Below are 21,501 nucleotides of genomic sequence, written 5' to 3' on the forward strand. Positions count from 1 at the left end.
CCAATCGCAGCTCTCGCCCGGACCCCGGGGCGGGGAGAGCGGGGGCGGAGGCGGAGGCCAGCTCCGCCGGTGGGAGGGGAGAGCCTTAAAGGGGCCTCGCTCGCGCGCGGCCGCCGCCTCGGCCTTTACCACCCTCTGCACTTTTCCCCACCCCCCAACCGCGCCGCCTTTGCCTAGGGGGTCCCACACCAGGACCTTGGGCCCTGCGCCCTAACCTCCGCTGGCTTTCCTGTCTCTCCTCTTTTCCTTAACACCGCCGGCGCGGAGATGCTGGCGGGGGCAGTCCAGAGCCGGTGGAGCGCGTCCGGGTGTGGGGTCGGAGCGCACGGAGCTGGCTTCGGCACAGCCGAGTCTCAGCCTCTCCCGCAGGCCGCCGGGGGGCGGGCCGCGCACTCAGAGCCCCAGCCCTGCTTCGGCCCTGTTTGGGCTCTGCCTGGGCTCAGATCCGGTCCAGTTCTCTTCCCCGAATTAGCTTCTCTCGGGTGGACCCATTTGGAAGCATCCGAGGCTCGGAGGCATCGTTGGTTCTCGGGACGCGGCGTCAGCTGCTCCAGCAACTTTGAGCCCATCCTGTGCGAAGCCTGCAACTTTGAGGACTCCCTTCCTGGGGAAATGGCTCAGATGAAGCGTGTACCGTGGGCTTTGCGCGGTGTCCGCGCGCTGATTTATAGGTTCGGTGTTTGCGTGTTTTAGGTTTCTTATCCTGCCCTGTTTAGAGGCTTAAAATTCCCTCACTGCACCACCCCTAGCTGCTATTTTGGGAGGATCAGCGACCACTGGAGAGGCCAGCGTCCCAGAGGAGCTGGGGATCTCTAAAATGCTGCAGGTCGATGCGAACTCTAGATAGGACCCTCCCTCCATCCTTCTCGTCTCACGGGGAAAAACGCAGTATCTTTTTCCAGGAAAAGTTAGGAATAAAAACTTTATTAAAAATAATAATGCACGCTTCTACTCTCTCCCCTTCCCCTAGTCTTTCGGGTAGAGTATGCATTGCCAGCTTCGCACTTGGCAAAGATTTTACATAGTCATAGTTCTGACACTAAAGTTCCCGTCTGCGGATTATCAGAAGGTGAAGCTGATCCTTTGTGCGCCGGCCTCTGGGGAGGCCGCTTCTCCGTGCTCTCCGCGGCCAGGGGAGGCGCGCTGGTGTCACTGTCTCACTCCGAGTACCGCTTCCCAGCTCCAATCCATCACGCTGATTGTCGGGCCCGTCACTTGGGGCACATTGCTCCAGGAGTACCTGTCCCTGACTCTGCAGCCTTGATCTGCATCTTGAGACAGCATGAGAACCCAAGATAGGTGATTTCAAAAACAGGGTTCTTCAAAGAGAAAGACAGAACTATCACAGAAATAACAAATAGCAATCCCGAAGCTTTATCATGCGCAGTGAAGAAGGCAGCCCATCACCATTTCCAGGCCATTTCAATCAAACCCTCAGTCAAACGTACTCCTGGATCTGTGCTGTGTTTTGGGCGGTGTGTCTAGGCCTCGCAGAAATTCCACTGATTTCCCCTGTCCCAGTTTAACCCTGGTCAAACCAGGGTAGAAGGAACTGCAAGGGTGCTCCCACTGAGAGATGTCTTCCATATTGGAGCAAAAGGGGTACCAGAAGGGGGCGGCGAGCCCATGGACTGTAATGTGGTGGCCTCTTCTCACACCAGCCTCTGACATTGCTGCCGGTGCCAACACTATGTCTGAAGGTTCTCTGCAGGGCTGCTTCAACCCTCAGGGCCACTTGGTCTTTAGGAGGCTGCTATGCAGAACAAGAACAGCAGAAAGCCTTACAGAATGGAAGAGGGTAGGCACCTTGGAGGAGGATGAGCTGGGAAGAGGGGAGACCTAGGAGGCAGCAAAAGATGAAAGGCTCCTTCTGGATTGTTGTAACCACCCAGCTGTGAGAGACAGCCAAGAAATCCTTCTAGGGCCCAAGCAGATGTGTGTTAGGAATGATTAATGGGGAGTCAGTTGGGAGCAAAGGGGAGTGGAGAGAAAGAAAAGGGGTTTAGGAATTCGGAAGGAAAAGAGAGGGGGCAGCAGAAAGGCCAGAGGGACAGAGGAGAAGAATGGAGGAGGATAAAACATTTATTCTCTGTCTGGGGAGGAAAAGAGAAGAAAAAGGCAGTGAGTGAAGGAAAGGAAGGGAAGAAGGAAATGAGAACAGGATGGCCAGACTTGGGTGGAGGGTGAGGAGTCTGCATAGTTGATAATATATCTCACTTAAAAAGGAGCCGCACTCCCTTACCCCACAGCAGAATCCACTGATGGGAACAGCGGGTGCCAGACAGAGTTGAGGTAGAGACCGGGCCTGTCTTTGTCCCCCTTCCTGGGAAGTGCTAGCAAGGGGGTGGGGTACACCCTGCCTTTTGGGTGCTGGTGAAGGCATCAGTGCTCCTTTGGCTGAATATGCCCACTCGCCTTTGGAGAGAACTATACCTTATGGTATGGTTTTGAGAACCATGTCTTTGGACAACCGTATTAAGATAGACCAGAGGCCACATTAAACCACTACAAGACAATTATTACAATAGTATTTGACACTGACTGAGCTGAAATGCTAACATACACAGAGCCCTAAATGGGGTCCTTGGGGCCTAATGCAAAAGCCATTTCCAGAGAAATGGCTTGTCACCTGGGAGAGAATACGACTCAGGATTCCATTGGGTCAAGTTTATTGAGGGCCACTTGAGGGCAGAGAATTGTGCCAGGGTTGTGGTTGAAAAGTCCATGCAAGACGATGTTGTTCAGGGACAGGGCATTTGGCACGTGTTCTCCACTGCAGAAAAGTGCCAGGCGTGTGGTTAAGGGGCCTCCCTCTCCCCAGCCCTGTCTTACTTTGCCCTGTGCATGAGCAGCACCATGGAACTGGGGTAGGAGTGAGGGTGGCTGGAGAATGCCCCAAATCTGTGGTGGCGAAGAACAGCAATTCTGTGTGCCACGCACTGGATCAGCCTCAGGTGCCATTGTTCTCATTCCTGTTAACAGCTGGAGAAAGCCAGGCGAGGAGAGGTTGGTCCCTTACCCAAAGTGGCATGTCCAGGCAGTGGCAGAGTGGGCGCTTGGGGTCAGGTCTCCTGGAGCCAGGCCTTTGAATCACACTGCTGTGCTGGTCCTGGACAAGTTCGCCTCCCTCAGCTTTGCTTTCCTCATGTGTAAAAATGGAAGAGTGGCCACCTCAGGGTGGGAGCCCCCAAGCAGACAATGTATGCCACACGTTTAGTGCTTGGCACCAAGAAAGTCTCAGGTAATCGAAGGCTGTGACAGACTCCTGCATCTGCAGGGCAATTGCTCCAGAGAACAGTCACTGCAGCAACTGGGTCCCCAGGGTCTCAGCACTGGTAACCAACCAGAAGACAGGCCACCGGAATGAGAGTTTCCTTCCCCTAGTCTCCAGTCAGAGTGTATTTTAAAAAAATGCCCCCAGAAGCCATTAAGAACATCCTTTAGGAAATTCTGAATATTTATAGATTTTTTCCACTCCTTCAATTTACATAACGTTCACCACCCAGGCGAAAACGCCCGCGTCAGGTTGAGAGAGAGGCGGTAGGTGTGTTGTGTGCGGCTGATGTGGAGTGTTGTATCCAGCAGCCAGGCAGCACCGCCTGAGCGATGGCCTCTGTCTGCATAACACTCACGCCCTAATGGCAACAACATGAAATAATATCTCACTGGGTAACTATTTACTTTTTTTTTTTTTTTACAAGCTGTAAGGACTCTGAAAAGTCGGCCTCATAGAGAACTTGGTTTTCCTCCCTGGCATTTAATATCTTTCAGCGGCTGGCAATCACAGCCTTGGCCCATAGCCCCGAGGTAGCGCACTGCGCTCGGGCACGGAGAGGCGCTGCCTCCACAGGCTTCATCTCCAGGCTTCAGCCGCAGCAGGGCAGGCGAGGACCAGACGGGCAAGAGAACAGTGGGGTGAAAGCAGGAACCGCTTTCCTTGCACGGAGCGCACTCCAGTAGCTCCCTCTTCCGTTCTTACAGCTCTTATGTTCGATCACTACACTTACTGCGTGGCACCTGCCATTGTTTGTTACTTGTCCATTCCCGCACTGGGCGGTGAGTGCTTCTGCACGGTCCTCATTCTCCGTGTTCTTACGCCTACTTGGGTGGGTGGCTAGCATCCTCACGACAGCCACCGTGGAAAGCCAAGCACCATTGCCAGCACTTGGCTCACGTGATCTCCTTTCATCCTTTCGGAAGCCCTGTGAGGGAGGCCCTGCCATGACCCCCATTTCACAGAGGTGGACTTGGAGGCACAGAGAGGTGACGTAGCTTTCCCCAAGTCCCAGCTGGTAAGGGGCGGGGCTAGGGTGTGAACCCAGGCAGTTGAATACCATACATGGCCAGCGAATGTGGGTGAATGAATGAGAATTTCACATACAAAGGGCTGGTTATTTATGTCTCAGGTCACCATATTCCCCAGGATTCAAGGAAGACTGTGCAGTTTTCACAATGTGAACTGTATAAGCATGGGGTATCTTTCCCCAAATAGCTGTTTGTGTTCGTCTCGTCATAACAATTGTCTGAGTTATTTCGGGCAGGTGCTTTTATCCCCTATGACAGATGAAGCCCCGGGCTCTGGGAGCTCACGGGGAAGTTTAAAGTCACGCAGTGAACTCCGCTCAGGCAGAGGGCCCTGAAAAGACCCCCCTGACTCCCTCTCTGGGTCCCTGGGTCTCCTATCACCAGCCATTGCCTGTGGATGGTGAGGTAACACCTTTTGATAAAAGAGAAGGAATTAACTACTCTTCCTCCCTCTAGAATTTCCTTTGGAGAATTCTAGTGGTGGGAAGGAATGGAGGAAAGGAAATGTAGACCGAAGCTTATCTTCAAGCCCCGGTGTTTGATCCGAGTCCTTGAGTAGGGTGCTTTGAAGAAGTGATTTCATTTATCTCCTATCAGCCCCCAGGAGATAGGCAGGGCTGCCAGGGTGAGGGGGGTCGGAGTAGGTGTGCTTTTGAAGTTCTCCAGCCTTCATCTGCCCGCCCCACCCCCCTCCCCATACATCAGCCTTAGCCCTGGGCATTCACCCTTGACTACTTTGTTCCTTTGGGCTTTCACGTTTCTTAGAGATTCCTCTTTTAAGTTGCAAATACTGCTGGAAGGAATCATACTTTAGCAACGAGCCAACATCTCAGTTGTGATTAGCAGACAATGGGCTCCACCCAGGGGGATAATGTCATTTATTGAGGTGCTTGCTTCCTAGCACCTCAGGTGCAAGGACTCATTGACTTCTCACAAGCAGACCAGTGAGGTGGGCACTATAATCAGGCCTGTTTTATAGGTGAGGCACGGGGGCCCAGAGAGGCTATGTAACTTGTCCAAATCACACAGCTAGAAAGTGGCAGAACTAACAGTTCCTGGGACACTCCTCTGTGTGCGGGACTGAGGGAGAGAGCAGCAGAAGAGTCGGAAAACCAGTGACTTGAGTGGCTTTCCATGAGGCTGCTCCTCACAATCACGATTTTCCTTTCATCTCGAGGAATGAGAATAAGGTAGAGAGGAAACTGAGGCAGAGAAGGAAGCAAGGGGACCATTTATTCAATGAATTGAACCGGGTTGAATTTGTTCATTCGGTGACTGTTTATTGACCATTTGGATGGTGTAGGCCGTAGGGGACCCCCAGGTAGGTAAGGACCTGAGCAAGCCAGCAGTCCAGGCCTCCCACCTCTCAGGTATGCACATTCCTAGGTCCTGAAAGACAGGGAGGGCTCGAACTTTCGGTGTCTTCGTGCTTCTTTGGCAGATATAAAAAAAAAGCCAGGAGGCCCTAAATTAAATCCTGCACAACATCCTGTAGTTTAATTACACACTGTTCTTAGATCCATTTACTTCAAGTTAATTTCTGATTCTGTTACGTCTACCAAGCACCTTCTGGGTGTCAGAATGAACCATCTAGGTGTGTTGATGCCCCTTCTCTTATTAGGTACAAGGGGGATCTTGGCGGAGAGTGAAAGGGCCCTGGAAGGGAAGCAAAAACCAAGTTGATCCAAACATCCCACCCCTCCATGTGCTAAGCTTCCACCAACTGGAACCACCCGGTACCCCGGGCCCAACAGATCTTAGGGGGCATCTTGGACTGTGAGTACCTCACTGTACAGGGCTCGTATCACACCTGATTCTGACCCTTCTGTGGCCCTCAGCCATGGTGGCGATGATATTTCTACAATCCCTTCTTCTGGTGGCTAAACCTCTACACTGGCTCACCATGTCCCCTTGCAGGCAGGGCTTCCGACTAGCTGAAATGCACAGCTCCAGACTTATTTTGACAAACGCCATGAGAGAAGAGGGAGAGCTTCTTCATCATCACGGCTGTACTGGATCAAACCGAATTCCAAGACGCCCGGACAGCCTCAAGCAGAGGGTGTTCTGGTGGCCCTTGGCCAGGCCCTCAGAGCTGGCCCCAACTGACCCCGCTGTCCAGAGTAGAGATGCAGCATGGTCCATTCACGCTGCAGAGCTACGTGATAAGCTCCTTTTACAAATGACTTATTCTTTTATTTTATTGAAAAATGCATTAATTTATTATGAACTGCATTCCAGTGGTGCCAAATGCTGAAGCTATCGGAATGTACAGTGAAAAAACCTCCCTCTAGCCATCAGGTATTACTAGTATGGGTCAGCATGTTAGTGCATTAATACTACGAGTTTACTGTCCATCCATCCAGAAGCATTTGGTATATACATATATATATATATTTTTTTTTCTTTCCCGTCTTACACATAAATGACAACACACTGCACAAACTCTTCCACATTTGTTTTTTAAAAAATTTGCTATATTTTGGAGATGGCACCCCAGACTTTTGTGTTTTATTTATTTACTTCAGTTCTGTGGCATTGTTACTCGGATGGGCCTGGTTCATTTTGACTAGTCCCCTCCTGGTAGATATTTGGATGGTTTCTAATCTTTTGCTCCTGCAGTGAATAACCCTACATGTGTATGTTTGTGTATGTATATATGTGTGTGTGTATGTGTATAATATACATATCATTCTCCATGTGTACTAAGAGAACTATAGGATGAATTCTTAGGAGAAAAACTGCTGGGTCGAAAGCTATAAGAAAGTTGCTAGGATAGCTGGGGACCCAGGCGTCTTCTGGGCATGTCATCTGGGGGACTTTGAAGGCTTATTGGGAAGGGAGGTCCCAGTCCATGTTTGGGTTTAAGAAAACGTGCATGCTTCTCACCCTCTCCTCCCTGCCTCTTTCTCCCTCATTTAATAGGAGAAGAAGGAGGAGAGGAATATTCAAGTCTGGCCTAAGAGAACCCAAGATACAAGGTAGAGCAACTCAGGTTTCCAGCTGTGAGTGCACAAAACAGAGTTTATTCTTCTATTGTTATTTATTAATGATTGTATTGTTTTCCATACGAACAACTGTAAACCTACTTTTGCCTCACCCTATATTGACAAATACCTGTCTTCATATAGCCAAGTTTCCAATGAATGAATCCTAATAAGGATTCTGGATTATCTAGACCATTTTTGGTGATGGCCATGAAAGGGCCACGTCTCTCATTAAGGACAATATCAGGGGAAGTTCCTCCCCAGGTCTAACCATGAGTTTCCAGGATGAGGCCTGTGAAACCTTGGAAGACTTGAAATCATTAAATCAGTATTATTGTTAGCAGTACAATGCTCACAAGGCAGGCAAATGGTCTTCATTTTGCTCGTATGATAATTTTTGCATCGAAACTACCTGCAAAATTCAGAGATACAAAAGGACGTGTGTATGTGAGATGCTTAGGGTTTTCTGCTTTGTCAACCATTCGCTGAGGAAAAAAGGCAGTGGCCTGTTCCCCCCTCCTGCCCCCAGGTATTCCTGTACCTGAGCCTCTTGGAGCCCAGCTTTCATCTCCTCACGTTCAGTGCTGGGCCTGGGGCTCCTGGGGCCACCGAGTCCAAGCTCACTGGTTGTTAGTGACCTTGACCCTGTGACACTAGGAGGAACCATCCAGACTGGACAGAGCGTTGAAGGGCTTGTGGAATCAGCCTAAATTTACGTCCCCGTGTATCGGAAATGAAATTCTAAGGCCTTGAAGAACTTTCCTCAGGAAATCTGAGGCACCCTTTGCCATGACTCCCCATGGTAAGTTGGACACAACCCCTTTCTGTCAAGCTCTCTTTGTTTTTATTCCCAATTTCCTTACATAAATTGATAAACAAATGGTGAAAAAGAAAACCCCAAATAACCCAAACCAGAAAAGCTACAGTAGTTAAAAACGCTAAGTAGACCGTGCCTTCCTCTTCCGTTTTTTCCTGTTCTACTTTAGGCCTGAAGGGGCTCTCACAGGTCCCTGTCTCTCTCTCAGTGGGTGAATTTTTCACCACTGCAATCGAAATGCATGATGACAATCTAATTTATGACAGGAGACATGTTTTAAAACAGTTGTTTTAAAACAACTGACAGAGCCGCAAGATGGGAAACGACAAGAAAGTGCGATTTCTGGCGGCGGGAAGGGGGATAAGATGCTGGCACAGGAGGCGGGTGTTTTCCTGATTGAAGATGGAATTCATCCTTGAGTCTTGGAGCAACCAGAGGAGCGCTCCAGGGGGAAAGCCGGGGTAGGGTCTGGGCAGTCGGCCCTCGCAGAGCTTCTGTTGGGCTCTCGGGAGACACAGCGCCCTGTGAATGTGCAGAGAAAGGCATTTCCTGGGGCCAGGGGGACGGTGAACTCCTCTCCAACCCCGTTTTCCTGTGTGATGTCTCCAGTCGGCTCAGGATGGTGGATGGCGAGAGGACAGCGGGGGGCCGAGGCACAGACTGAGGTCCCTGAGGGTTTAGGGAAGCGCCGTCCCGTGTTCTCTCCTGGGTTTCAGGAGACACCTGTCCTCCTACGGCCAACAACGGGACACTGTTATCTTCTCTTTGTAGCTGTTCCTCCTTACAAATCTGGAGGGAAAATTACTCTGACCCTTCAGGAGAGGAGACACAGGGAGCGGAAGTCAAGAACAAAGAAGGGGAAGTAGAGAAGAGGAAGAATGAACTTGGATGAGGAAGACGGGACACTTCCCACGTTTAAAGTGTCTTCGAGGGTGGTGATTGGACCTCGGGCATGGAAAGGAATTGGAATATTCCTGGCACATATTTTTAGAAAAATTTTTTTAGGGCTTTAAGGCTTATGTATGATGGGAAGGATGGACCAGGAGGGGCTAATTTCACTGAAGGATCTGTGACAGCTTTTCTCCTTGGTTTCTGGACATGATCATGTTGACCAGAGAGCCACTGGATTAATTCAATGAGCTTGTCTCTTCCCAGATTGGTGGGGATACAGCCTAAATCTGCAGAGCATCTAGGCCCTGCCCAGGCCCAGTGGCAGGGTTGGGCTGCCTTTCCGACCCTTCAGCTCAGATCTGGGCAGAATGGGGGTTAGAGCATTTGGTTAGCTTCTTCCTTGGGGCCACAAATTCAGATGTTAGAACATACCCACCCCCTCAACCACCTTGCAGACATAGTAGTGTCGGTTTCCTAGACCCCGATACATTTTGCCAAACAAGAGTGTTAATATCCCTGCCTTCCCCCACTCGGCATGAATTGGATTACTTAAAGCGTCTTTGCAGAGACGTCAGCAGTTTAATAGAGGCAATAAGTCAGGACTGCTCTTGTGTTTTATTTTTCTGCCAGTATTTAGTTAATTAAAGAATGCAAATTAAAACACCTTAATTTATATAATATCAATACCAACGCCTTAAGACATTTGGCATAACTGCTCTGGCACATCCCTTACATAAACTGTTCGGAGCCATGCTAATAAAAATGGAAAAGGTTGTAAATCAAATTTAATTTATTCATCTTCTGTTTGGTACAAAAGCATATGCCAAAATCAAGTTATTTATGAGCGCGTCATAACAATAGGCATTTTATGTTGGTTGCAAATGACAGAAAAGATTTTCCCCCATTTTTACTTTTGAAGTGTCTCTAGACGCATCTACTTTCTGGGCGTCTAGACGCTCCGGATCTCTAAAATTTATGTTTTTGCACCCATATCTCCAGAAAAATTTGATTCAGATATTGAAAAACATACTGAGCCCCCAAACATGGCAACATCTGCTCAAAAAGGCACCTGCAACCATCTCTATGTGGATGGACATATACACCATGCCTCCTATGGAATATAAATCTGCAGGTGACATAAACGATTGGTGACTTATATTTGATTTCTTATATATTCCATTAAGAGGATTATCTCTCGGGAGGCTGAGGAAGAGATTGGGTGTGCGGCTACTTCCTTGAAGCCTTGGAGATGAACTGCATGCACTGTGTGAATGAATAGCCGAACGCCTATTTTCATCTTTCCCCTCGTTCGCTGATACACCCTTGTTTGTCTGGTGCACAGGAGCCTAGAATACATTTTATCCAGTCCTGGCGGAGGGGCAGTGAGCTCTCTGCAGCGGGACTGAGGGATGGCGTGACCGCCCTGCTGCCCCCGCCCGTGTTAGACACCCGTCCTCACCCAGCGTGCAGCTCTACTCTCTGCTCAGACCGGTCTCAGGGCAGGTGGGAGAGGAGAGAGAAGTCTGGGAAAAATCTTCTCGCTCTGATTCTGTCCTGAAAAATCCAAGCAAATTCATTAAACACAATCCTCTAGCCAGTCCCTTGGCTTCCCTACTTAGGAAGAAAGCACCCAGTGCAATACTATGCCCTACTGTGTTCATTATCTTTTTAAAAAAATTATTGATTTGAGAGAGAGAGAGAGAGAGATTTACTGATGCATTCATTGGTTGAATCTTGTATGTCTCCTGACTGGGGATCAAACCCACAACCTTGGCATATCCGGATGATGCTCTAACTAATGGAACTACTGGGCTACAGTCATTGTCTTTTGACACGAGCACAGCGCACTTGGCAGAGAGGCAGACTGTTGGGATTTCCCACTTGGGAACTGATGCAGAGGTGACGAGTGGCATCTTCCTGTGGCCTCGAAAGCCGTGGGTCCTGGGCTGCCCCTGGGACTGTGGGGAGACTCCTGCCAAACCCGAAATAAAATACATCCCGGAAGTGCTTTTTCTGAGGTTAAAAACAGCCACACACCTTTACATTGGTTCCACTTGGAGCCAATGGGATACCCTCCCTTCCAGCAAGTTCATTGCAGTAGTGAGCTGGAAACTTACACTCTTTCCACTTTTTCGAGGGGGTGGACCATGCAGAGCCAGAGAAGGTCCTAGAAAAGTTAACTGCCCTACCCTCACCCTCCCAAACTCCCTTTTTACCCCATCCACCCTGTAGTGTCTCACTAGGTCATGGGCAAAGTCTGGCATGGCAGATAACTCAGCTTGAGAGGCAAGCTGAGATCTTTGCATTTTATCAGGACACCTAGCCAGCATCAGTCTTGGAGGGGGCGCTGTGGGTCATTCCTTGGAACGCCCACACAGAGTCTATACATCCCTATGCGTGATCATGAGCATATTCTCTCGCACTTTTCTTTACACTTGTCATCTTTAAAAGCTATCTATTTATACCCCTCAAAATGCAGATACAGTAAAACCTGAAGCCATTAACAGAAAAGTAACAAGATCAGAGCCAAGTACAAAGAAGGAGGGGGAGGAAGAAGCAGATTAATTATACCAGAAGAGAGACAAAAATCCCTGAGATTAAGGAAAGTTAATGTAACTGAGAACAAAACTCAGCTTCTAACTCTCTGGTAGCTTGGTAGGCACCTGCCAGTTTTTGCAATAACTAAGGATTATTGTACCTCAAAGGCAGGTTTAAATGTCTGCCTGCGGGCTCCCTGGCTCTGTGAACTTGGCCGAGCTATTTCATCTCTCCGAATCTCTGTTTCCTCATCTGTAAAACGAAGATGGACTCATTCATCGTAGGGTTTTTGTGGGAACGCAATTCAGCAACAGTGGCAGTAGCTCTTACTTAAAGGTAATGCGCTGTGTGCATCCGCTCTGCTAAGTGTTCGATGCAGATGTATTGCATCAATTTCAAGATGTACGTTTCCACATTTTTAATATCTCTGACATTGATTTAAAAAAAAGCATCATGTCACAGAGGATTTCTTCCTTTGTTGGACTTAAAATAATGGTGCATTGTAAATTAGATGAAATGTTATTAACTCATTCAGTCCTCACAATCACTTCATGAGGCTGCTACTTTTGTCCCATTTTACAGATGAGGAAACGGAGGCATAGAAAATTTAAATGACTTGTCCAAGGGCTTCGTATAGCAAGCAGTGGAGATGGTCATATGACCCCACCACTCCAGTGAACTGCCTTTCAACAAATATTTCAGCAACAATCATTTCAACAAATATTTCACTGTTGGGCATTGAAGATGTAAGATGAGCTGGGCACTGGGGTTTTGAAGATGGATGATGTGTACTCGCCCTAAAGCCCTGGATTCCAATGAGGGGAGCCACATGTACACAAACCATATTTTGTGCCATCAGCGTTAATATAGACAAGGCAGAGAGGCAGAGAAGGGAGACGAGATTAGTTTCCCCGAAGCCTCTGCCTGGGGCTTAGCTCTCTAGTAGAAATTACTCCACTACCAGGTCAAGAGAGACATCGGTTTTCTTGGCTCTGAGGGGAGTCTGTTGGGAGGGTCTTCCGATGCTGGCCAGGGAACAGCCTTAGTGGATGCATCCCGACAGCAGAGAACCCAAAGCACAGGTGCTTCACGAACAGCCGTTTCACGTGCAGACATGAGGTGAGGGCTGGGGCGGCAGGTCTTAAGGGAGTGTAATGCTCTCAGCAAAGGTTTGGATGTATCTTTTGGAACAGAGACGAAAGGAAGGGTTTGGTCTCCCAAGGCTAGGGCTCTGACCCTAGACGCCCAAACCAGGAGGGTGGGGAGCCAGGGGAGTATCTGAAAAGAAAACAAGGAAGGAAAACAGGATTGAACCACCTTTTGGAACAAGAAAATGCGGCTTCGTAAGGGATGGGCCAGCCCTGGCCAGTGTGTCTCAGTTGGGCGTGGTTCCAAAACGTGAAAGGTCGCCAGCTGGGTTCCTAATTTTGCCTCTTAGGAGCATGTTATCTTTTGAGTCTCAACTTTATCATCTGTCTAATGGGCATAATGACATCACACTTATTACCTCGCACAGTTCTTAAAAGATCAATTAAGCTCATATATGTGAAAGTAATTTCCAAACTAAACAATGCTATGCAAATATAAATTATTATTGTTGATCTAGCCCGGTACTTGATCTTTCATTACCTTCCTGGCTCTATGAGTTTGGACAAGTCACTACAGGAAGAAACATAGGGAACAGGGCTTGCCTATCATCTTGGGCAGTGACTATGGCTCCACTGGGCTGTGGGTCTCACGGACCTCTGACCTTAGTGAGGAAGCATGGGCACTCTGCCCCAGGGGCGGGGAGGGTCTGGGCCTTCATTACTCATCACCCCCACTCCTTTGACCCCAGCCCAGCCAGCAGCAAGTAAGCTGACAGCTCAAGAAAGCTTTAGGTGTATCTTCTTCCATGGATAAGGGAAGTTTAGCAGCCAGTAAGTCAGGGCTTCACAAAACAAAACAACCAAACAAAACCAAAGCAAATCCATCCTGGCACAACTTTCCCGATAAAAAATCTTTTCTAAAATTTCCAACAGACTAAACCTATATTGTTAGGGCCTCTTCTAGACCAAACAAAAAAGGGATGCAAACCCCACTGGCCTCAGTCACAGGGGTCTTATTTATTGTAGTGTGGCCTGCAGGAGGGAGGGGCCCGTGGAGGCCTGGCATCAAGTCCAAGGGTGCCCTGATCCGGAAGGCCTCACAGCTTGCAGCCTGAGTGGGGAAGGGCAGCCGTCCAGGAGGAGAAGACTGGTGTTCATAGGCCACTCCAGGGACAGCAGGAGCCGATTCCACCTTTTCTGGTCTTCCCTGAGAGGGAAGGAGGAAGTAGGAGGGGAAAGAGGAGGAGTAGGAAGAGGCCCGAGAGCTAGGAAGGGGAAAGCCAAAAGAAGGGTTTAAATAAAGTGAGAGAGGAAATGAGAAGAAGTGAGGTGGGTGAGAGCTCGACCAGCAAAGAGGCTAAGGGCCAAGTAGCCATTTGCCCACAGAAGGCCTGGACTCCCGGCCCGCGGCCCCTCCTCCGCATTGCCCACTCCTCTCCATTCCTCACCCTCTGGGAGAAGGGCCTTGCGAGCAGGGCCTGCCTTCCTTGGCAGCAGACAAAAGGCTATTTCTGAACTACACAGAAAATGTGTTACTTTGCCAGAGGGCCTGGTAGAGGCCGCCTGGTCCAATCCTGGGCCAAGGAGAGCCTTGGTGGAGGGGGGCTGTCAGTCACTGGGAACCCTCCGTGAAAGGGGCCCCTTGTCAACTTCCCCTGCCTTTGAAGTGACTGGGATGGAGGTGCTCAATTAAAAGCCCATCAGTCTGTAAGTAAATCAACGCCTATCAGGCTTGTCACATCAAACAAACGATTATTATCCCAGCCCGCCCACCCCATTAATCTGGCTGTTCCTTCTTGACGGCTCAGGGTCAGGGCACTGTAAATCCTGAACTGGATTCTAGCCACCTGGATCGGGATGAAAGTGCTGGCGCAGTGAGCAGGGGCTGCACTCAGGCCTTTCCCGGAGTCCTCGGGAGGATGCGGGAGGAGGCCCCCTGGGACAGAGACAGCAAGTGACACATGGAGACAAGGCCACGTGAAGAGGTCTGTGACCGGGCAGAGGCACAAGAGATAGAGACAGAGAAAAAAGAGGTGGAGAGAGCCTGAGAAAGAGACCAAAAGAGAAATAACCGGAAGAGGAGCCCCAAAGTGGCTGAGACAGGTGCCATAAAAAGCAGCCAGAATGTGAAGAATGAGTAGATGCTGCTAGAAGACAGCCAGGTGTCTGGGTGAAATTTCTTGGACTTTGGGTTCTGAGCCTGAGTCAGAGAGTGATCAAGGTTATGCTGCGGTTTCCTCAGCCCTCCTCACATCCCCACGGCAGCCCCCAAATGTCCCTTGACCAAGGGAATGGTGGTGGGGAGGGCCTAGAAACTCAGGACTTTGCTAAGTGATGCCCCGCGTTGGACACCGAAATGTGTGAGGGCTATACCTTCATTTTTTGCAATAAAAAAGGTTATGAACAGACAAACTGGGCTGGAATGTCAGGTTCTGATACTCTGCTGAGTGTATCCCTAATAAACACTTTGTTCCTGGTTGGTTCTCCTAGCCCTGTGGGTTGCTTTGTAGGTTCTTTCTGCTCTGGAGCTGAAGCTCTGGCTTTCATCTACTGCAGACCAGAAAGAAAGGCAGGGTAGGGAGAAAGCCATATTCTAGGCTTGAAGGAGGGCTCGGGTAGGAGGTGAAGGGTGGGGAGGAGGCAGGAAAAAGGTCCAGCATCCAGCTTGGAAGAACAAGGCATGCTTTTTGAGGGCAAGAAAGAATAGCTTTTTTCCCACATGGCTGTTCCAGAAGTGCCCCAGGGCATAGCTCATTCTGACTCATGCTGCTTCATTTTTAACAAGGGCCATCACATGTCTCCCTCATTGCTAGGGGACTAATTCTGGAAAGAAAACAAGAGACCGAAGTGGAGTAGGGGAAACTGAGGAAGGAAACTTCTCATTCTCACTTCCAGCCTGGAAGCTTGTGGTGACTTCTCACTAAATAAAGGGAGAAAATTCTAAAGAATGAAACTGGACCTTTATCTTATACCATACCCAGAAATCAACTCAAAACGGACGAAAGGCTTGAATGTGTGACTTGAAACAGTAAGTCTTCTAGGAAAAAAACATAGCTCCTTGACATCAGTCTTGGCAATGGATTTCTAGACCACACACACACACACACACACACACACACACACACACACACCAAGTGGGACTACTTCAAACTAAAAGTTTCTGCACAGCAAAGAAAAAGCACCAATAAAATGAAAAGGCAACCTGTAGAATAGGAGAAAATGTTAGCAAATCTTATATTGGACAAGGGGTTGATATCCAAATATATATGGAATTCACATAACTCAATAGCAAAAAAATCGAACTGATTAAAGAATGGGCAGAAGAACTGAATAGGCAGTTTCTCAAAGAAGACAGACGAATGACCAACAGGTTCAGGAAAAGTGCTCAACGTTACAAATCGTAAGGGAAGTGCAAATCAAAACTGCGGTGAGATATTATTACCTCACGCCCTTCGTTATAATGGTCATCATGAAAAAGACAAGAGGTAACAAGTGTTATCGACGATGTGGAGAAGGCAGAACCCTCGTACACTGTTGGTGGAAATGTAAATTGGTACAGCGACTGTGGAAAACAATATGGTTTCTCAACAATTAAAAATAGAACCACCGTATGATCCAGCAATTCCACTTCTGGGAATATGTCCAAGGGAAACGAAAACAGGATCTTGAAGAGATATCTCCGCACTGTTGTTCATTGCAGCCCTCTCCACAGCAGTCAAGATGAGAAAACAACCTAAGTGTCCACCAGCAGATGAATGGCTGAGAAGATGTTCTTTCTATCTATCTATCTATCTATCTATCTGTCTATCTATCTATCTATCTATCTACCTATCTATCCATCCATCCATCTATCTATCTATCTATCTATCTATCTATCTATCTATCTATCTATCTATCTATCTATCTATCTATCTATCTATCCTATTGAGCTGTGAGAAGGAGGGACATCCTGCCTCTTGTGAGAACATGAATGGAACTTGAGGGCATCATGCTAAGTGAAATGAGCGAGACAGAGAGAGATAAATATTTTACATTATCACTTATATGTGGAATCTAAAAAAGCTGAACTCAGAATGGTGGTTACCAGAAGTTGAGGAGAAGGGGGAAAGTGGGAGACATTGGTCAGAATATAAGCTTCTAGTTATAAGATGAATCAGTTCTGGGGTCATAATGTATAATAGGGTGATTATAGGTATCAATACTGTATTATATAGGAGTAGGGACTCTCTCAAAACCCAGAATTATCTTCTGGAGAGCATGTTCCTTGTAGTACAGGCTTTCCTGACTGGGTGAAAGTTCTAGGAACCCATCAGCAACTGTACCAGCTGGTGGTATTGTGAGAGGCTGTGTTCGGCTTCTGTGAATTTTTTTGAAGACTTAAGGCATTTGCCAGTTTCATGATGGGTGATTTACGAGCACACCTGCCCACACAACACTAGGTGTTCAGCAGATTTTGACCAAAGATGGCATGACCCTTGTACCCCACCCTCTCTGTTCACCTGATCTCACCCTTAGCAGCTTTTTTTGTTACCTTAGATGAGAAAAGCTCTCAAAGGAAAACATTCAGTTGATGTGGAAGAGGTGAAACAAAAACAGCCTAAGCACTAAAAGGCACCCAAATCAGCAAGTTCAAAAACTGTTTTGAGCAATGAAAAAATGGAGAGTACTTTGGAGGTGACTGAAGTTTAACCATGTAAGAATAAATACACAATTTTTTATAAATAAATTCGAGTTTTTTCTGGGCTCCCCCTTATATTTGAAAGTTGCTAAGATAGTAGATCTTAAAGTTTCTCACCACAAACACACACAAAGTGGTAATTATGTGACGAGGTAGAGGCTTTGGCTAACACTATCATGATACTCATTTTGCAATATATAAATGTATCACATTAACATATGCCTTATATTGTACAAGGTCAATGATATCTAAATAAAGCTGGACTAAAAAGAAAATTTTGAAGGTACGTGAGGCCTCCTCTACTGTGCGATAAGAACTGCTTGCTGCGACCTGGACACAGGCCACACCAGCACTGCCACCTGCACAGCCACCGCAGGGCATTTCCTCTGGCCAGCGGTCCCTTGCTCTGTTGTCCACTGCTCCACTCCATCTTCAAGAGCCAGAGTGCAGCAGGAGTCTCTCACTCCTCTGCTGGACGGACGTGTTGACTCAGCCCGTGCAGTGAGGCCGTGCACAGGGATGAATGGTACACAGACACTTCACACGGTAGGAGAATTATCTGTCTTCATACTTTCATTCATTCAACCAAATTTGGTGTTTAGGATGCACCGACTTACAGGTGTTTAGTGTTTACAACTTACAGGCCTTTTCTTAAGGCCTGGGGACACAGCAATGAATGTGATGGGCAAGGGTAAGGGGTATGTGGAAGCTTTTATGAAGAACTGGGGTGTTTGACCTCATCTGTGTTTTATGTGTCTTGTACGCACTCATCACCCAGATATTTGCTAAGTACCTACTATGTTCAAGTAATGTGCACCAGAGGGAGGCAAGGAAGAATCAGAAACAAAGCCTGTTCTCCTGGAGGGGAGGTGAGGTGAAGGTCATGGTAAATTGAATGCATCGTGTAAAGCAGTCAGTGCCATATACCAGGAAAGGACTGGGGACCGTGTAGAGAGAACAGATAATTTATTTATCCAGGTCGCTTCTTTCTTAGTGAATGTCTGGAATGAAGAAATGTGTTAACTGTTCAATCATGGCAACTTTTTAATCTTCTCTGTAATATAGCACAGTGTGGGCTTAATGTTTCTTGTTATTGTTACTGGCAGTAATGACAATGTGATTCATTGTCATTGTAATTACAGACACATCACGACATTCCTCTCTATGAGGCAGGTATTAGAAAACTCTGGAACTCCATTTCAGGCCTTGTCAGGAGTCTGGGATGGTTGAGAACTTCCAGAAATCATAGATGTGTCTCTTACCAGAGACAGAGTGGTGCAGAGGTTAAGTGAGTAGGCTCTGAAACCAGACTGTAATTCAAAACCAGCCTCAAATACTGCCTCTGCTGCTTGCCTGCTGGGAGGCCATGAAATCACTTTGGCTCCCTGCGTGCGCTTCCCCAGCTGTTAAATTGGGGCGATAACGGCACTAGCCTCATAGGGTTGTATGGCAATTAAATGCATGTAAGGTATGCACAACAGTGCCCCAAACACAGCATATCTGCCACAATGTCTGTCATTATTGTTGTTCTACCTCGTCTGAAGTGGCCTCTTGAAGGTACAATCAGCAGAATGCTAGGACACATTCAATTAGTGCGGTTGTCTTCCTGTATTTAAATATCACTGAAAGTCTTTTAAGTTAGTTTTACTTTAAAAATTCTTTCCAAGTTCAGCACATGGGTTTTAAGTATTTGAATAATTTGTTTTTATGAAAGTATTGTTTATCATCATTTATGGTTATAATGTAATATTTGATACATATAAGAGTGTAGGTACTCCACGGATCATGTATCAAATTTACAGCACCCCTGGGCTCTTTTCCCTTCTTCTGGCCTTCACTCCAGAAGTGACCACTATGCTGAATTTTGTATTTGTTACTCTTTTGCTTTCAAAAAACTTTTTTTAAAATTAAAGCGTACCATGCAAACCAGTAAAATGCACAAATTTTAAGTGTGCAACTTAACTGATTTTTACAAAGTATACATTTATGCAACCACACCTAAATCAAGATATGGAATACCATTTGTCCTCCAGAAGCTTCCCTCAGACCCCTGTCCAGCACATTCCTCCCCCACCCCCACTGCAGGGTAGCCACCGTTCTGACTTGGATCACCATCGGTCGCTTTGGGAGTTATTAAGTATGTATTCTCGTGTCTGCCTTCTTTCACTCAGCATTATATCTGCGAGGTTCATCTATGTTGTCATGTACATTAGCAGCCCTTTCTTCATGGTTGAGTGGTATTCCATTGTGTGCATCAGTCACACCATTTATTCATTCCTTCTACTGTCAATGGACATTTGTGTTGTGTCTGTATTTGGCTGTTGTAAGTAAAGCGTGAACTTGCCCGTACATGGTTTTTTGTGCACATACGCACTCTTATCCGTTGGGTGTAACGGGTGTAATTGTGTTACAGTGCATGCACGTGTTATGTGGACAATTCCCAATGATTTTCCAAAGCAGTTGTACTAACTGACTTACAGGTCCAGCAGTAGTGTGCGGAAGTTCTAGCTGCTCCACAGTCATACCAACACTTGATATTGTTTGTGTGTGTGTGTGTGTGTGTGTGTGTTTTCTTCTTCTTTTATTGTTGTTCAATGACAGGTGTCCCCATTTTCCTCCATTAGTCTCCCCTTTCCTACTCACCTCCATTTCCCACATTCAATCCTCCTTGCCATTGTCTTTGTCCACGGCAATATTGTCAATTAACTTCTTTTTAGGCATCCTAGCTATTTCTTTTTGTCTCTATTTTAGTTGCATACAGTAATTTTTCACATCATTCTCATTGCCATTCTATTCAAAACATTTCCTTATGTGTTGCAAATCCCTTCTTCCATTTTGTGACTTGTTTTTGTCTTTATTAACAGGGTTCGTGTTGTTGTCGGCTAGAAGCTTGATATTTACTCATTTTTTAATTCTCACCTGAGAATATGTTTATTGACTTTAGAGAGAGAAGGAGAGTGAGTGAGAGAGACAGGCAGAGAGAGAGACGGATGTGAGAGAGAAACACTGGTCAGTTGCCTCCTGCATGGTCCCCAACTGGCCACTGGACATGCAACCCTGGCATGTGCTCTGACAGTGAGTTGAACCCACAACCTTTCGGGGCACAGGACTAGGCTCCAGTCAATGGAGCCACCTGACCAAGGCTAGCAGGTTGATATTTCATGTAATTTTCTTTTTACTTTGATTTATGGGTGATTTAGAAAAGTATATTTCTTAATTTTCTGATTGTTTGGGGATTTCTCTCTTGCTCAATTTCACTATCTTCAGAGAATATACTCTGAATGATTACAGATTTAAAAAATATGCTCAGGGAGATAAGTTAAAAATCTCCAACTGTAATTATAGATCTGTGTTTTTCTCCCTTAGTTCTGTCAGCTTTTGCTTTATATATTTTGAAGCTATGTTATTGTGTGCATACAAATTTAGAATTGTTATATTTTTCGATTGAATCTACCCCTTTATCATTAGAAAATACCATTCAGTAAAACTGCTCACTTTAAAGTTTACTTTGTTTGATATTTGTCTAGATACATCACCTTTCTTTTGATTAATGTTTGCTTAGTATGCCTTTTTCCATTCATCCTCGTAGTCCCAACCTTTTCCAGTTATCTATTGCTTATACCAAACCAGCCTAAAACATAGTGGCATAAACCAAAAGCCATTTTGTCCCACTTATGTTTTGTGGGTCAGGAATTTGGACAGAGCATAAAAAGGATGGCTTCTCTCTGTTTGGTGTCTTGGCTGAAAATGTTTGAATGGTTGGGGTCTGGAATCATCTGACGACTTTTTCACTCGCATGCCTGGTACCTGGACCATGAGGTTGAGACTGGGCTCAGCCAGGACTCTTGGTTGGAGTGCGTGCCCATGGCTTTTCCAGGAAGCCTGGGCCTCCTCCCAGCATGGCTACCTCAAGGCCGTCACACTTCTTACAAAGTGGCTTAAACACCCAAGGTTGAATGTTTCACTGAACAAGGTAGTACCATCGTTTTATGCAGTAAGCATTAATTTATGCTTATCCATATAGTTTACTTTCGTGACAGTTTTTCTTCCTTTGCGTTACTGTGTTTCCATCTCAGATTATTTATTTTCTGCCTGAAAAATTCCTTTCAATGTTTCTTTTAGTGCAAATACACTGGTGATAAATTTGCTCAGTCTTTATTTGCTTGACAATGCCTTTATTATATTTTCAATTTTTAAGGA

General features: G+C 46.9%; 1 long non-coding RNA gene across 1 annotated transcript in view; it reads left to right on the forward strand.

The window, feature by feature from the left end:
* Positions 1 to 17,568: 17,568 nt before the first annotated feature.
* LOC119065059 (uncharacterized) overlaps positions 17,569 to 21,501 on the forward strand; it is a 32,555-nt gene continuing 28,622 nt past the window's right edge. The window contains exon 1 of the long non-coding RNA XR_008390584.1: positions 17,569 to 17,847. This is a non-coding gene — a long non-coding RNA (uncharacterized LOC119065059). The remainder of the gene's footprint in view (positions 17,848 to 21,501) is intronic.

The sequence above is a fragment of the Artibeus jamaicensis genome, unplaced genomic scaffold (genome assembly GCF_021234435.1).
Source record: "Artibeus jamaicensis isolate MK-2021 breed Jamaican fruit bat unplaced genomic scaffold, CSHL_Jam_final scaffold_833, whole genome shotgun sequence".
NCBI classification, from domain to species: domain Eukaryota; kingdom Metazoa; phylum Chordata; class Mammalia; order Chiroptera; family Phyllostomidae; genus Artibeus; species Artibeus jamaicensis.